This window comes from Hordeum vulgare, chromosome 7H, assembly GCF_904849725.1.
Source record: "Hordeum vulgare subsp. vulgare chromosome 7H, MorexV3_pseudomolecules_assembly, whole genome shotgun sequence".
Lineage (NCBI taxonomy): Eukaryota > Viridiplantae > Streptophyta > Magnoliopsida > Poales > Poaceae > Hordeum > Hordeum vulgare.
In genome coordinates, this window is record NC_058524.1 from 160,995,824 (window position 1) to 161,009,397 (window position 13,574).

Consider the following 13,574-nt stretch of genomic DNA (forward strand, 5'->3'; position numbering starts at 1 on the left):
AGGAAGGTGGTGGTAGGTTTTGGCGCCGATCTGTCTGCCGATCTGAAAAGAAGCAGCTCAGCTCGTCTACCGGGGCGCCCTGCCTTGCCTTTTGGCTCCTCCAATGCGGTGGCCGTGGAATGTCGAGTCCGTGGACCGGCGCCCAGTGCCACCCAATACAGGCCTAGTAGGCACAGGATTCGTCTATTCAGCGGTGCACCGGGTCCATCCGGTTTTCCAGAGATGGCGACGGTGGCGAGAGCACGGGCCGCCATAGGGGGGCGTGCCGTTGAGGCTTGAGAAAACTAGATGAACCTGCACTGGGCGCACCCAACTACGTACGGTCCCGAGACCAGACCGGGTGGCGACAAGTGACCCGTTTCACATCACATCCACGTCTCGGAGGCTCACCGCGAGGCTCGAATCGGAATCTGATCGCCGTCCGGTCGTGATCTTTGAGTAATCCCCGGCACCTAAGTCTAATCTGGGTCCCGCTTAAGCAAGCAACTGATAGTGGATGCTGTGTTACCACTGTACTTGGGGTGATTGGTTGTTATGTTAGTATTTTTGTTTTTAGCACAGCCAAGGGCACGTTCGGGTGGTGACAGTTTGTAGGCGTGCTAACATTCAGAGCAAAATCCAACGGACCGACTCAAATAGATGACGATTTTATTCCTTTTCTATTCGTATGGGTTGATCAAGCGGACATGAACGTCCGCTTTCGCGTTTGGATTGGCGCATGCGTTCAACGCTGGTGTGACACATTTTGACGACGCGAGAAAAAAATGCATGCATATTTTAAATAAAAACAACATTAATTAAACATTAAAGCCGGCCACGAAAGCCGACGAGAGTCCACACGTTCGCATTTGCATTTAAGAAAATTTAAAACAAACTAAACTACGAGGCAGCGCGTTGCCCTAGGCGGCGGCAGCGTCGTCCTCGGGGTCCGTGAGGTCTATGAGCGTCGACGGAGGGCCGGCCCACGGGAACACAGTGTTTCAGAGGGCGTTCATGTCGGGCGCGGGTTGTGTCGCCGCGGGTTGTATCGCCGCGTGTGCCATCGCGGCCTCGCGCGCTGCCTCCTCCTCCTCGTCTTCGCGCTCCTCCTCCTGGCGTCGCGCTCGAGCATCTCGAGGTACTCGCCGTGGCGGCGCTCCTCGGCCAGTCGTCGCTGGCACCAATGTTCGAGGTACGCCTCCTACTATGCTGGCGTCGCCCCAATCCAGACCGGTGACGCGCTGACCCACTCGTGCACTACTCCCGTCGACGAGTATAGCTCGATCGGCTCCGGCTCCGGCTCGGCGTTGACAGGCGACGGAGGGGTCATCATCGACAGGACGCAGTCGCTCGCCGCGGAAAGGTCCATGGCGTGCGCCATGGTCGCCTCGCACGCCGCCTCCTCTTGCTCGACCGCCGCCGTCGTGCGTCGCTCGTCCTCCTCGCTCTCCCAGTAGACCGCTGCAAGGGCCGCCTAGTAGGTGGCCTCCGCCGCCTGGTCCTCCTCGCGGACCACGAGCGAGGGCGGTGGCACGGTGCGGTCGACTACGTTAACGCCTCGTCGCCTCGCCTCCTCGTGCTCGAAGGCGAACCAGCTAGCCTAGTTGGGCGAGTCGGTTGCGTAGGCGGGGTCGGGGCGCTGCTCCGGCGTCAGGAGCGCCCACCGGTGCCGCACCTCCTCCACGTGCGCCCTAACCGACCGCGGCATCGTCGGCACTGGGATACTCTCCGGATCCAGGTGCCAATCGTGCGGCAGGGTGGTGTCGGGGTACGGGAGAGGCACGCGATGCTGCGGGTGCCACTCCGCCTGGTGCACTAGCACGTTAATGCGCTGCCTCGGCCGGCGAGCTGGCGTCGGAGGAGGCGGGAGGAACTCCGAGGGAAAAGGAGTGACGGGGGACTTTCCCTTGGCCTTGTTGCTGCGAGCGCCAGAGAAGAGCACCATTTGGCACGGCTAGGGTGGCTAGGGTTTGCCAGCGACGGGGGAGCGTGTGTGGCTAGATGGGGACGGGGGCTGGCTGGAAGCGGATGAGGACGTCCCCGCCGCACGATCGGCCTAAAAAATGACGACCGCCGTCGCTGACGCGTGGGCCCGTGGTCATAAATTAAGCTCACGAGGTAGGCCGTGGGCAGTTGGACGACCGCCAGGTGGGGACGCGGTGGACACCGAGAAGGAGCGCGTGGCGTCCGTTCCGTGTCTGCACCGACGCATTTGGGGCGCAAATGCATCAGCACGGACGCGAAGTGGACTCGATTTGGGTTTGGGTCGACGCGTTGGGCCCCCTCTTTTGTCCGCGCCGACCCAAACGGACGGCGACGGACGAAATGGGTCGCCCCATTGGAGTTGCTCTCAACCTAGGAGCAATTTCATTGTGAGGTTTTTCTAATTCTTAATTGATAGAGATGCTCCGGTTGGCGACTCATACAAAAACGATCCAAACGTGCACCTTAAATCGGCCTCAAATGCTCGCTCTAACCAACACCAGTTATATTCAACCCAAGTGCGATCGAACGTCTCCGTCATGTCGGATCAAACAACCTCACCTTAACAAAATCTGTTCCAAATCCCCTTTTTAACCTACCCGATCTCATTTGCCCCACTCCGATTGTCTCTTAACTTCACCCTCACTCTTGCTCCATCGCCTTTCTCGGCCTTAGTGTCGCCACCACCGACACATTATTCCTCCCATGTGTGCTCGCCGTCGCGGACATCGTCTTCGCTCGGCCGCCACTCCGGTATATCTCGCAACCCTTGCTAGCCCTCCATTTGTTCGACACATTATCCGATCCATTTTTTTGGTAATTTTCTATAGACAACGATGAAATTTGATGGTTCGTAGAACGATTAGTATAGATGGACGGAGTTTGCTTAAATGATTCAAAAAGAGTTCTTCTATTCATCGGATTCGGACGAATAAGTCAAAATGATCATGCTCATGAGCATTCAAGAGGAAATCGACAGTGAAAGGACGTGGATGTCGCATAAAGGACGGGGGGTGAATAGACGCTTTAAAACAATTATGATTTAGGTTTGAATAAATGTGGAATAAAACAATTGTTTAATTTGTCAAGCACGAAACCAAAATTACTAGGCTCAACTATGCACACCAACAACTTATGCTCAAGCAATGAAAAACAACTATGTGATAGTAATATATGTAATATGAAAAAATATGGCTATCACCCGCTGTGGCGGATAAGTCATGGGAGGTAGAACGACTGTGTGACCACAGGTTGTATCGGTGTGCACATCCCATCTGGGACAAGCGGGACACAACCGCCAATCACCGCCCACAATGGAGTCACGAAACTCCGTTGGTTGGGGCGGTACTTGACCCGGTACAACCGCCGCATAGTACGTGTGTAGTGGCAAGGCCTGTGGCGATACAACCGTTTTTCCACTACGTGGAGCACCACTGATCCAAGGGAATCAACCCTTGGACGCTGGTTGCACTCAAAGTACCAGCCATGCTGGTACAACCGCGCTAGCTAGCAGTACAAGTGGATGAGGAAAAAAGGTAAGACCAAAACTGCCATAACTCCTACAGATGAACTCTCATTTTAACAAACTCAATCTTCAGAAGTGGCAAGAATAATATGCCAATGATATAGAGGTATGAAACCTCCATCACTCAAGAACCGACAAAAATTTCAACATTGAAAACACAACAGATGACGCAAATGAAATCTATTCTCAATGAACTTGAGTTTTTCATGAAGATGATCACAAGCTCCAAAAACTCACATAGAGAAAAGACAAACATGAACCAACAAAGATGATACCAATGATGCAAAGGTTTGGGCTCCCTATGATCGATACAAACAAGCTACTCACTTGAGAGCCCCCCTTGATAGTACGGCTGTCAATCCTATAACTCGGTCTTCCAACTAACACCATGAGACCCGTAAAATATAAAACCTATCAAGGTAATACATTTCCCTTGCACATAATTCATTTGAGCTAGATGATAATGATCTTGAACTCCTCAAATTGAACCACCTTTCTTGATTATGTTGACTCAATGAAGACCTGTGAAGTGCTACCCATACTCCATTATGGGTGAGCCTATCTTTGGAACAACTTCCACGCCCATTATCACCATAATGGTTGGAAAACTTCAAGCTTGTGATCTCTTAGTGATGATCCATTTGAATTTGCACTACATAACCTTGATGACGGTCACCACTTGATGTCATCCTCCGCGGGTCATATGATATCTTCCTTTTAATACACACCCATGAAAACATGCCTAACCCCATAAAGAACCGTCACATAGACCATGAGTTAGTACAGAAAGTGCAATGAACAAGCTAACTACTCATACAAGTTCTAATATTTTTTTTAGATATACATGTACTAATCAATCAAGCCTTTTCTAGGGGATCAATGAGGCATAGTACGAGTATTTAGCATCACTGCATCCATGCCATAGTCTAAGTGCGACCTGGGCCCCTTGGACCTTGCCCCCTCCGCCCCTAGGGTTGGCCCAGCCGATGCCGAGAACAACCACTAGCAAGGACGGTAACAAGCTGTTGGAAATATGCCCTAGAGGCAATAATAAATTAATTATTATTATATTTCTTTGTTCATGATAATCGTTTATTATCCATGCTATAATTGTATTGATTCAAAACACAATACTTGTGTGAATACATAGACAAAACGCTGTCCCTAGTAAGCCTCTAGTTGACCAACTCGTTGATCAAAGATGGTCAAGGTTTCCTGACCATAGGCAAGTGTTGTTACTTGATAATGGGATCACATCATTAGGAGAATCATGTGATGGACTAGAGCCAAACTAATGAACGTAGCATGTTGATCGTGTCATTTTGTTGCTACTGTTTTTCTGCGTGTCAAGTATTTATTCCTATGACCATGAGATCATATAACTCACTAACACCGGAGGAATGCTTTGTGTGTATCAAACATCGTAACGTAACTGGGTGACTATAAAGATGCTCTACAGGTATCTCCGAAGGTGTTCGTTGAGTTAGTATGCATCGAGACTGGGATTTGTCACTCCGTGTGACGGAGAGGTATCTCGGGGCCCACTCGGTAATACAACATCACACACAAGCCTTGCAAGCAATGTAACTTAGTGTAAGTTGCGGGATCTTGTATTACAGAACGAGTAAAGAGACTTGCGAGTAAATGAGATTGAAATAGGTATGCGGATACTGACGATCGAATCTCGGGCAAGTAACATACCGAAGGACAAAGGGAATGACATACGGGATTATATGAATCCTTGGCACTGAGGTTCAAACGATAAGAGTTTCATAGAATATGTAGGATCCAATATGGGCATCCAGGTCCCGCTATTGGATATTGACCGAGGAGTCACTCGGGTCATGTCTACATAGTTCTCGAACCCGCAGGGTCTGCATACTTAAGGTTCGACGTTGTTTTATGCGTATTTGAGTTATATGGTTGGTTACCGAATGTTGTTCGGAGTCACGGATGAGATCATGGATGTCACGAGGGTTTCCGGAATGGTCCAGAAACAAAGATTGATATATAGGATGACCTCATTTGATTACCGGAAGGTTTTCGGAGTTACCGGGAATGACGAATGGGTTCCGGATGTTCACCGGGGGGGGGGGCAGCCCACCCCGGGGAAGTCCATAGGCCTTGGGGGTGGCGCACCAGCCCTTGGTGGGCTGGTGGGATAGCCCAAGAACACCCTATGCGCCATAGATAGAAAATCAAAGAGAAAAGAAAAAAAGGGGTGGGAAGGAAGAGAAGGACTCCACCTTCCAATCCTAGTTGGACTAGGATTAGAGGAGGACTCCTCCTCCCCATGGTGCGCAGCCCTTGGGGCTCCTTGAGCCTCAAGGTAAGCCTCCCCTCCCTCCTCCTATATATATGGAGCTATTAGGAATGATTTGAGACAACTTTTTTAAGGCAGCCCGACCACATACCTCCACGGTTTTACCTCTAGATCGCGTTTCTACGGAGCTCGGGCGGAGCCCTGCTGAGATTAGATTACCCTCAACCTCCGGAGCGCCGTCACGCTGCCGGAGAACTCATCTACCTCCCCGTCTCTCTTGCTGGATCAAGAAGGCCGAGATAATCGTTGAGCTGTACGTGTGCTGAACGCGGATGTGTCGTCCGTTCGGCACTAGATCGTGGGACGGATCGCGGGACGGTTCGTGGGAAGGTTCGCGGGGCGGATCGAGGGACGTGAGGACGTTCCACTACATCAACCGCGTTTCTTAACGCTTCTGCTGTGCGATCTACAAGGGTACGTAGATCGGAAATCCCCTCTCGTAGATGTACATCACCATGATAGGTCTTCGTGCGCGTAGGAAATTTTTTGTTTCCCATGCGACGTTCCCCATAGTGGCATCATGAGCTAGGTTCATCCGTAGATGTAATCTCGAGTAGAACACAAACGTTTTTGTGGGCGGTGATGTGCGTCTTGCTGCCCTCCTTATTCTTTTCTTGATTTTGCGATATTGTTGGATCGAAGCGGCTTGGACCGACATGACTCGTACGCTTACGAGAGACTGGTTTCATCGCTACGAGTAACTCCGTTGCTCAAAGATGACTGGCAACTGTCGGTTTCTCCAACTTTAGTTGAATCAGATTTGACCGAGGAGGTCCTTGGATGAGGTCAAATAGCAATTCATATATCTCCGTTGTGGTGTTTGCGTAAGTAAGATGCAATCCTACTAGATACCCATGGTCACCACGTAAAACATGCAACAAAAAATTAGAGGACGTCTAACTTGTTTTTGCAGGGTATGCTTGTGATGTGATATGGACGACAATGTGATGTGATATGTTGGATGTATGAGATGATCATGCTGTAATAGTTAAGATCGACTTGCACGTCGATGGTACGGCAACCGGTAGGAGCCATAGGGTTGTCTTTAAACTAACGTTTGTGCTTGCAGATGCATTTACTATTTTGCTAGGATGTAGCTTTAGCATTAATAGCATGAGTAGCACGACAACCCCGATGGCGACACGTTGATGGAGATCATGGTGTGACGCGGGTGACAAGAAGACCGTGCCGGCGCTTTGGCGATGGAGATCAAGAATCACGTGATGATGGCCATATCATGTCACTTATGAATTGCATGTGATGTTAATCCTTTTATGCACCTTATTTTGCTTAGAACAACTGTAGCATTATCAGGTGATCTCTCACTAAAATTTCAAGACGAAATTGTGTTCTCCCCGACTGTGCACCGTTGCTACAGTTCGTTGTTTCGAGACACCACGTGATGATCGGGTGTGATAGACTCAACGTTCACATACAACGGGTGCAAAACAGTTGCACACGCGGAACACTCGGGTTAAGCTTGACGAGCCTAGCATGTGCAGACATGGCCTCGGAACACATGAGACCGAAAGGTCGATCATGAATCATATAGTTGATATGATTAGCATAGGGATGCTTACCACTAAAACTATACTCAACTCACGTGATGATCGGACTTGAGCTAGTGTAGGTGGGTCATGAACCACTCAAATGACTAGAGAGATGTACTTTTTGAGTGGGAGTTTAGCAAGTAATTTGATTAAGTTAAACTCTAATTATCTTGAACATAGTCTTAGTCCACTTTGAATATATTTGTGTTGTAGATCATGGCTCACGCGACAGTCATCCTGAATTTTAATACGTTCCTAGAGAAAGCTAAGTTGAAAGATGATGGAAGCAACTTTGTAGACTGGGCTCGTAATCTTAAGTTGCTCCTGCAAGCTGGGAAGAAGGATTATGTCCTTAATGCTGCGCTAGGAGATGAACCACCCGCTACGGCTGACCAAGATGTTAAGAACGCTTGGTTAACACGTAAGGAGGACTACTCAGTAGTTCAATGTGCAATCTTGTATGGATTAGAGCCAGCACTTCAACGTCGCTTTTGAGCGTCATGGAGCATATGAGATGTTCGAGGAGTTGAAGTTTATCTTTCAGAAGAACGTCCGGATCGAGAGGTATGAGACCTCCGATAAATTCTATGCTTGCAAGATGGAGGAGAATTCGTCTGTCAGTGAACATGTGCTCAAAATGTGTGGGTACTCAAACCGTCTAGTTGAGCTGGGGATTGAACTCCCGCAAGAGGCTATCACTGACAGAATTCTTCAATCACTGCCGCCAAGCTATAAGGGCTTTGTGTTGAACTACAACATGCAAGGGATGAACAAGTCACCCGGCGAGTTGTTTGTGATGCTGAAAGTCGCAGAGTGTGAACTCCGTAAAGAGCATCAAGTGTTGATGGTGAATAAGACCACTAGTTTCAAGAGAAACGACAAAGGGAAGAAGGGTAATTCATAGAAGAGCGGCAAGCCTTTTGCCAATCCGACGAAGAAACCCAAAGGTGGACCTAAGCCTGAAATAGAGTGCTACTGTTGCAAGGGTATGGGTCACTGGAAGCACAACTACCCCAAGTATCTGGCTGATAAGAAGGCGGCCAAAGAAAAATCAGGTATATTTGATATACATGTTATTGATGTGTACTTAACCAGCTCTCGTAGTAGTGCCTGGGTATTCGATACCGGTTCTGTTGCTCATATTTGCAACTCGAAACAGGAACTGCGGAATAAGCAGAGGCTGGCAAGAGATGAAGTGACGATGCGCGTGGGAAGTGGTTCCAAGGTTGATGCAATCGTTGTCGGCACAGTTTCACTTCAGTTACCATCGGGATTAGTTATGAACTTGAATAATTGTTATTTAGTGCCTGCATTGAGCATGAACATTATATCTGGATCTTGTTTGATGCGAAACGGTTACTCTTTTAAGTCAGAGAATAATGGTTGTTCTATTTCGATGAGTAACATCTTTTATGGTCATGCACCCAATGTGAGAGCATTGTTCATATTGAATCTTGATAGTGATAATACACATATACATAACATTGAGACCAAATGAGTTAGAGTTAACAATGATAGTGCCATGTTTTTGTGGCACTGCCGCTTAGGTCATATTGGTGTAAAGCGCATGAAGAAACTCCATACCGATGGAATTTTGGAGTCACTTGACTTTGATTCACTTGACACGTGCGAACCATGCCTCATGGGTAAGATAACTAAAACTCCGTTCTCCGGAACAATGGAGCGTGCAAGTGACTTGTTAGAAATCATACATACCGATCGTGCGGTCCGATGAGCGTGGAGGCACGCGGCGGATATCGTTATTTTCTCACCTTCACTAACGATTTGAGTAGATATGGTTATGTCTACTTAATGAAGCACAAGTCTGAAACGTTTGAAAAGTTCAAGCAATTTCAGAGTGAAGTTGAAACTCATCGTAACAAGAAGATCAAGTTCCTACGGTCTGATCGTGGGGGTGAATATCTGAGTTTCGAGTTTGGTGCTCACTTAAGACAATGTGGAATTGTTTCACAGTTGACACCGCGTGGAACACCACAGCGTAATGGTGTGTTCGAATGTCATAATCGTACTTTATTAGAGATGGTGCGATCTATGATGTCTTTTAGCGATTTGCCGTTATCGTTTTGGGGTTATGCATTAGACATAGTTGCATTCACTTTAAATAGGGCACCATCAAAATCTATTGAGACGAGACCATACGAACTGTGGTATGGCAAAAGGCCAAAGTTGTCGTTTCTTAAAGTTTGGGGATGTGATGCTTATGTCAAAAAGCTTCAGCCTGAAAAGATGGAACCCAAAGCGGAAAAGTGCATCTTCATAGGTTACCCAAAAGAGACAGTTGGGTACACCTTCTATCTCAAATCTGAGGGCAAAGTGTTTGTTGCTAAAAACGGAGCTTTTCTCGAGAAGGAGTTTCTCTCGAGAGAATTGAGTGGGAGGAAGATAGAACTTGATGAGGTTGTCGAACCTCTCATCCCTCTGGATGGTGGCGCAGGGCAAGGGGAAACCCCTGTCATTGCGACGCCGGTTGAGGAGGCAGTTAATGATGATGATCATGAAACTCCGGTTCAAGTTCCTATCGAACCACGCAGGTCGACGAGACCACGTGCTGCTCCACAGTGGTACGGTAATCCCGTTTTGTCAATTATGTTGTTAGACAACAATGAACATACAAATTATGAAGAAGCAATGGTGGGCCCAGATTCCAACAAATGGCTAGAAGCCATGAAGTCCGAGATAGGATCCATGTATGAAAACAAAGTGTGGACTTTGGAAGTACTACCCGAGGGCCGCAAGGCTATTCAGAACAAATGGATCTTGAAGAAGAAGACGGATGCTGACGGTAATGTGACCGTTTATAAAGCTTGACTTGTGGCAAAGGGTTTTTCACAAGTTCAAGGAGTGGACTACGATGAGACATTCTCACCCGTAGTGATGCTTAAGTCCGTCAGAATCATGTTAGCAATAGCTGCATTTTTCGATTATGAAATCTGGCAGATGGATGTCAAAACGGTGTTCCTTAACGGTTTCCTTAAGGAAGAGTTGTATATGATGCAACCCGAAGGTTTTGTCGATCCTAAGAATGCTAACAAAGTGTGCAAGCTCCAGCGATCCATTTATGGACTGGTGCAAGCATCTCGGAGTTGGAACAAACGCTTTGATGAGGTGATCAAAGCATTTGGGTTTATGCAAGTGGTTAGAGAATCTTGTATTTACAAGAAAGTGAGTGGGAGCTCTGTGGCGTTTCTAATATTATATGTGGATGACATATTGCTGATTGGAAACAACGTAGAGTTTTTGGAGAGCATAAAGGATTACTTGAATAAAAGTTTCTCTATGAAGGACCTAGGAGAAGCTGCTTACATTCTAGGCATTAAGATCTACAGGGATAGATCAAAACGCGTGATAGGACTTTCACAAAGCACATACCTTGATAAAGTTTTGAAGAGGTTCAAAATGAAACAGTCCAAGAAAGGGTTCTTGCCAGTTTTACAAGGTACGAGATTGAGTAAGACTCAGTGCCGAGCAACTGATGAGGATAGAGAGCATATGAGCACCGTCCCCTATGCTTCAGCCATAGGTTCTATCATGTATGCAATGCTGTGCACTAGACCGGACGTTAGCCTGGCCATAAGTATGGCAGGCAGGTTCCAGAGTAATCCAGGAGCGGATCACTGGACGGCGGCAAGAATATCCTGAAGTACGTGAAAAGGACTAAGGAGATGTTTCTCGTGTATGGAGGTGACGAAGAGCTCGCCGTAAAAGGTTACGTCGATGCAAGCTTTGACACAGATCCGGACGACTCTAAGTCGCAGACCGGATACATATTTATTCTTAATGGGGGTGCGGTAAGCTGGTGCAGTTCCAAGCAAAGCGTCGTAGCTGATTCTACATGTGAAGCGGAGTACATGGCTGCCTCGGAGGCGGCTAAGGAGGGTGTCTGGATGAAGCAGTTCATGATGGATCTTGGAGTGGTGCCAAGCGCACTTAATCTAATAACCCTATTTTGTGACAACACGGGTGCCATTGCCTTAGCAAAGGAACCATGTTTTCACAAGAAGACCAGACACATCAAACGACGCTTCAACCTCATCCGCGACTACGTCGAAGGGGAGGACGTAAATATATGCAAAGTGCACACGGATCTGAATGTGGCGGACCCGCTGACTAAACCTCTTCCACGGGCAAAGCATGATCAACACCAGAACTGTATGGGTGTTAGATTTATTACAATGTAATTCACATGGTGATGTGAGGGCTAGATTATTGACTCTAGTGCAAGTGGGAGACTGTTGGAATATTTCCCTAGAGGCAATAATAAATATAGTTATTATTATAATTCCTGTATCAAGATAGTCGTTTATTATCCATGCTATAATTGTATTGAATGAAGACTTATATACATGTGTGGATACATATACAAAACACTGTCCCTAGCAAGCCTTTAGTTGTCTAACCAGTTGATCAAAGATAGTCAGGGTCTTCTGACTATGTACAAGGTGTTGTTGCTTGATTACTGGATCACGTCATTAGGAGAATCACGTGATGGACTAGACCCAAACTAATGGACGTAGCATGTTGATCGTGTCATTTTGTTGCTACTGTTTTCTGCGTGTCAAGTATTTGTTCCTATGACCATGAGATCATATAACTCACTGACACCGGAGGAATGCTTTGTGTGTATCAAACGTCGCAACGTAACTGGGTGACTATAAAGATGCTCTACAGGTATCTCCGAAGGTGTTCGTTGAGTTAGTATGGATCGAGACTGGGATTTGTCACTCCGTGTGACGGAGAGGTATCTCGGGGCCCACTCGGTAATACAACATCACACACAAGCCTTGCAAGCAATGTAACTTAGTGTAAGTTGCGGGATCTTGTATTACAGAACGAGTAAAGAGACTTGCGAGTAAACGAGATTGAAATAGGTATGCGGATACTGACGATCGAATCTCGGGCAAGTAACATAACGAAGGACAAAGGGAATGACATACGGGATTATATGAATCCTTGGCACTGAGCTTCAAACGATAAGATCTTCGTAGAATATGTAGGATCCAATATGGGCATCCAGGTCCCGCTATTGGATATTGACCGAGGAGTCACTCGGGTCATGTCTACATAGTTCTCGAACCCGCAGGGTCTGCACACTTAAGGTTCGACATTGTTTTATGCGTATTTGAGTTATATGGTTGGTTACCGAATGTTGTTCGGAGTCCCGGATGAGATCACGGACGTCACGAGGGTTTCCGAAATGGTCTGGAAATGAAGATTGATATATAGGATGACCTCATTTTATTACCGAAAGGTTTTCGGAGTTACCGGGAATGTACCGGGAATGACGAATGGGTTCTGGATGTTCACGGGGGGGGGGGGGGGGGGGGGGGGGGGGCAGCCCACCCTGGGGAAGCCCATAGGCCTTGGGGGTGGCGCACCAGCCCTTGGTGGGCTGGTGGGACAGCCCAAGAAGGCCCTATGTGCCATAGATAGAAAATGAAAGAGAAAAGAAAAAAAAAGGGGGTGGGAAGGAAGAGAAGGACTCCACCTTCCAATCCTAGTTGGACTAGGATTGGAAGAGGAGTCCTCCTCCCCTTGGTGCGCAGCCCTTGGGGCTCCTTGAGCCTCAAGGCAAGCCTCCCCTCCCTCCTCCTATATATATGGAGCTATTAGGGCTGATTTGAGACTACTTTTTTAAGACAGCCCGACCACATACCTCCACGGTTTTACCTCTAGATCGCGTTTCTGCGGAGCTCGGGCGGAGCCCTGCTGAGATTAGATTACCCTCAACCTCCGGAGCGCCGTCACGCTGCCGGAGAACTCATCTACCTCTCCATCTCTCTTGCTGGATCAAGAAGGCCGAGATCATCGTCGAGTTGTACGTGTGCTGAACGCGGAGGTGCCGTCCATTCAGCACTAGATCGTGGGACGGATTGCGGGGCGGTTCGTGGGACGGTTCGCGGGGCGGATCGAGGGACGTGAGGACGTTCCACTGTATCAACCGCATTTCTTAACGCTTCTGCTGTGTGATCTACAAGGGTACGCAGATCGGAAATCCCCTCTCGTAGATGGACATCACCATGATAGGTCTTCGTGCGCATAGGAAATTTTTTGTTTCCCATGCGACGTTCCCCAACAACTTCCACCATCCATATTTTGCTAGCCTCTTCAGTACCGTGCATTGCCGTTTCTCACCTTGAGAGTTGGTGCAAACTTCGCCGGTGCATCCAAACCCTTGGCATGTTACGCTCTGTCA